The following is a 5100-nucleotide window of genomic DNA, read 5'->3' as shown; positions in this document are numbered from 1 at the left end:
AACAAACAAACAAACAAACAAACAAACAAGGGAGGGAGGGAAGAAGGGAGGGAGGGAGGGAGGGAAGAAGGGAGGGAGGGAGGGAAGGAAGGAAGGAAGGAAACAAAGAAACAAAGAAACAAAAAAAGGTAAAGAACCCAAGGCAAAATGTAGATGAATAGAAACAGGTTAAGTTAAAAGAGCCAGTGGGACAAGCCTAAGCTAAGGCCGAGGATTTATAATTAATAATAGTAAGTCTCCGTGTCTTTATTTGGGAGCTGGTTGGTGGCCCAAAGAAAATTCCAACTCTATTCACTATATGTGGGGATCCCAAATTCCTCTTTCTTAGTCCTTATCAAACAATAATGCAATACATGCACAATATTTGGTTTAAAGATGTTTACTGAAATTTTGCTTATACAGAAGTTTGGAAGCATCTTAAAGCCTACAGTCATTGATCCCTCTTGTTCTGTGGCAGCTTTGGCTTCTTGGGTTCAGCCCTTCCTTCTTTCCTGACAGTCCAGCCTCTGGTCACGTGAGACAAATCTAGTGCATCCCCTTATAATCCCTTACACAGTGTTCTAGTTCTGCTAGAGACCCATAACTAATACAACCTAAAAATTCTAGACAGCCACCTTCTTTGCATATATGAAGGAAAAACAAACCTCTCTTTCTTAAGCCACCAAATTTTGGGGTGTTTTTGCTACAGAAAGTCCTCATCAACCCTCTCATTCATATGCCCTTTTACGCCCATACCTTAAGACATCCTGTGCACCGATACCTGTCCCTCCGCCCATCCAGAGAGCAGCCGCTAGTGAAAGCAACTTACTGTGTGTTAGTAAACTAATACCAATGGCCAGCACATAATAAGATAAGCCCTGTCAGGATCACTTGATGTTTATGATATAACTAGAAGGTCGCCTCCCTGTTTAATTTAAAACTTAACTTTAAGCTTAATTTTAAAAAGGTGAATAAGATATTTCTTCCAAAATGTTAATAAGTGTTCACCCTTTCCTTTTAAGGAAAGTGATGACTAATAGCAGAGTTCATGGTGAAATGCTGAAATGTGAAAGGGAAAACCAGACTGACTAAGGAACCCACGTATCATGCGAGTTCTAGACATTTTTGAGATGTATCTGATCACTTCAAGAATGAATCTCCTGATAATCTAGAAAGTTGCTTTATTCTCAATAGCCTGAGAGGATAACTGCATCCCTTTAATGTTTTAATTTACCAATTGCTTAATGACCAGTTAAGGAAAGAGCATGAAGCCACCCCTGCCTGAAAATGTCTGCCTACATCTAACAAACAAAATGTCTTATTTTATTAAGATCAACTTTATGTCTATATCCTCCCTCTGTGGCTTTTCAATGGTGAATCATTGTGCTCAGACTTCCTGAGGATAGCAATGCAAGTCAACATTTACATAATGAGGTGGCCCATTTGACTGAAGCAATGACAACATGAACAGCTTCGACAAAAATGCCCAGATCCATCATGGCAGGCCAACTCCCAGTCAGTGTATGAATTACCTTGGGAGTTAAGAGCATTCTGGGAGAACTGAGATGTATTCACAGTGAACAGAAGAGTAGCCCCAGGCTAGGAAATGGGGAGTGAAGATGGGAACTGTTGCCTGACTCTCCTCAAGAGATGTAGTAGCAATTGCCCCCTTAGGCTCAAATATATCATATATCTCATATATGATATATATTGTTTTCTGGAGTAAAGACCTCAAGAGACAGCTTGTAGGAACTTTATTTTCTTTCCACATTTTTCTCTTTACTCAGATGTCTGCAGAGGAGCTCAGGACCTCTCAGTGGTGACTCCAACCCACTTGGTGGCCTGCGTTGTGGGAGCTGCTGACCACTCTTCAGTGGCTGGCTGGACACTCCAATCTTCAGTAGGGAACTGCTGGATGGGTACAGAGGGCACCCGCACACCCTCAGACCAGTCTGCTCCCTTTGGTTGACTCAGGAGATGATGCAGTATGTTCACCTTGAAATTCCTCCTCAATTTCCTCTAGGTCAGAGAACAGAACAGCCACTAGATAGACATAGAGGTCAGAAAATGGTGGCACACACATCTTTAATCATAGCATTCTGGAGACAGAGATCCATCCAGATCTCTGTGATTTCAAGGCCACACTGGAAACTGAGCCAGGCTTGGTGACACACACCTTTAATCCCAGGCAGTGATGGCAGGAAGCAGAAAGGTATATAAGGCATGAAAACCAGGAACTAGAGCACTTTAAGCTTTTAGGCTTTTAACAGCAGTTCAGCTGAGATCCATTCAGATGAGGACTCAGAGGCTTCCAGTTTGAGGAAACAGGATCAGCTGGGAAGTTATCCAGGTGAGGTTAGCTATGGTTTGTTCTGCTTCTCTGATCTTTCAGCATTCACCCCAATACCTGGCTCTGGGTTTGTTTTTATTAATAAGGCCTTTTAAGATTTGTGAGCTGTGCAATGGTGGCCCACGCGTGTAATCCCAACACTCGGGAGGCAGAGCCAGGTGGATCACTGTGAGTTCAAGGCCAGCTTGGTCTACAAAGCAAGATACAGGAAAGGCACAAAGCAGAGAAACCCTGTCTGGGCAAAAAAAAAAAAAAAAAAAAGATTTGTGTTACAAGGGTATAGCCTCCCACGGATGCTCACAGGAGATAGTGCCATGCATCTACCACAGTGAGCTCCCTTGTTGCATGGGATGGCAACATCTAAGTAGCAAAGAGAAGAGTGTGTTACACAGAGCAATGGTGGGCAGATTGACATAAGACTGTGAGGGGCTGGTGCTCAGCCCTGGGACCAATCACCACTAGAAGCTGTGGCTCCCTAGAAGCTGTTTGGATGTAGTTAATGAAGTTCCCAGGAGTGAAACAGCCAGCAACTGGAGTGGATCCAGTGGGAGAAGCAAACTAAAGTCTGGCCAGGAACACCCTGGAGGAGACAATGCTGACATCAGCAGGGTTCTCAATGGCAACCATAGCCCGAGCTGCAAGCAACATCTTCTCCCAGATCTTCTTCAGATTTGTGATGTAGATACCATCTCTTTTCCTTTTGTAGGTGTAGTGCTGCATCTGAGAGTCAAGGTTGGTGCCACCCAAGTGGGATCCTTCAGCAAGGAGTTTGAAGACACCCTGGTCCTTCATCTGCAGGACATCAAGGGATCAGAACATTGTATCAGTTTCCCTTAATGTTATGAGGGGAATCAAAAACGCCATATGGACCGGTCTCAAGGAAGCTGGAAAGGTGGCTCAAATATTTGAATGCTTGGTCATCAGGGAGTGGTGCTAGTTGACAGGGATTAGGAGGTGTGGCCTTGGAGGAGGTGTGTCACTGGGGTCAGGCTTTGGGGTTTCAAGTGCTCAAGCCAGGCCCAGTGTTTCTCTCGCTCTTCCTGCTTCCCGTGGATCAGGATGTAGAACTCTCAGCTACTCTCCAACACCATGTCTGCCTGCATATCACCATGCTCCCTGCCATGATGGCAATGGACTAGACCTCTGAACTTGGCAGTCAGCCCCAATTAAACACATTCCTTTGTAAGAGTTGCCATGGTCATGGTGTCTCTTCACAGGCTAAGATAGGAAGATTCTATCAAGTCTAGCTTAGTAAAATGAGTAAGTTTATTGGGTTATAGGAGCATAGGTCACACATGAGCAGTGGCATAACCAAAAAGTTGTACTTCCAGCCCAAGTCAGACCATGAATGGAAGAAATACATTAACCAATCTATTCCATTTACATTTTTGCTTCTGCATTTTATCCATATGGATGTTTTGCCTACACAGAGGCCAGAGGAAGTCACTTCAGAGCTCTTGGAACTGCACTTACAGATATGGCTGATAGAAATTGAACCTGAGTTCTTTACAAGATCAGCTAGTACTCTTAACTGCTGAGCCATCTCCCCCACCCCTTGATATTTTTCTTATGTTCAGCAGGTATTTTGGAGGACAGACTTGTGTTCTAATACAACTATAGGCACATGTCTTCAGAAAACTTGCTTTTGATGGAACTACTGTTTTTGTCCCAAATTGAGGATTAGTCAAAACATTAAACCTAAAGATGTTTAATTAGAGAGTCACAACTTTCTAGTTCTATGGTCCATGTAAGCAGCACAGCCCAGTGAAGACATGACAAAATGCAGCCCTTCTCACAATGAATGTCCTGGTCCTTGCGTAAAGAGCACTCTGACAAGTGTGATCAGCTGTTTTGAGCACAACACCTTTTCAAAACACTTGTGGTAGTTAATTGTGGCCATTTCTAGCTCACAGATGGCATGTGAAATTGAAGTGCTATGTTTTAGGTAACAAGGGGGGTGGTATAATAAATAAATCATCATGAAATCGAAGGGCACAGTTGGTGCGGAGCATGATGGATGGATGGCTGTTTACAACGCCTGGCACCTTGGCTGTTAATAGTGCTTTCTACTTGGTTTCTCAGCACCGTTCCATCTGCCGCTCTGTCTTTTGCATGGTTTCCTACACAGTGTCTCCTTTTCCACTTGTCCTAGGAACCCTGAGTCCCTCCACCTGGGGTCAAGCCTCCATGGTCAGACTCAATCTCATCAATTGAAATCCTTTCCCTCTGTGCTCAACAAGCGATGAATCTTCCAGCTAGTGCACTCCCCTGCCTGGCTCCCCATGTTCTGCTCACTCCCAGGCAGGCTCCTGCTGATGAACTCACCACATAAACACATAGTCCCTTCTCCTTCCTTCTACCAAAATACAGCTTATGTACCAGCATCTCCAAGAAGGGGTGCCAATTCACCAATTGCCACAATTTCCTGAGTTCCAAACATATACACAGAATGAGCCACCTAATTTTTACACCCACTGATCCATGACTATGGATCTTGCAAGTCTTAGCTAAGGAACAGCACACCTGCCATGCTCTTCCATGACCCAGCAAATGGAAATAGGAAAGCAGGAAAAGCAAAATGTCAATAAATACTGTCAGGTGTCTAATTAACATACCCAAAATTTCAGAAAATAGCCAGAACTTTCTGGTTTATTTCCTTAAAGTAAAACACGTGGAATCCAGCTGTCTATAGAAGGTTGCCAGCTGTCAAGGACCTCTTCAAGACGTCTGCTGCAAGGACCTGGTGTTCTACAGCTCCAGTGGTCAATGTA

The 5100-nt window shown here is 44.0% G+C and overlaps 1 pseudogene; it reads right to left on the bottom strand.

Annotated features, from left to right (window-relative positions):
* Positions 1 to 1782: 1782 nt before the first annotated feature.
* LOC118586095 lies at positions 1783 to 3148 on the bottom strand (annotated as a pseudogene).
* Positions 3149 to 5100: the final 1952 nt, after the last annotated feature.

Source organism: Onychomys torridus, chromosome 6, assembly GCF_903995425.1.
Source record: "Onychomys torridus chromosome 6, mOncTor1.1, whole genome shotgun sequence".
In the NCBI taxonomy this organism is placed as follows: domain Eukaryota; kingdom Metazoa; phylum Chordata; class Mammalia; order Rodentia; family Cricetidae; genus Onychomys; species Onychomys torridus.
Note: the sequence above shows the minus strand (reverse complement) of the source record. Positions and strands in the feature narration are given on the sequence as shown.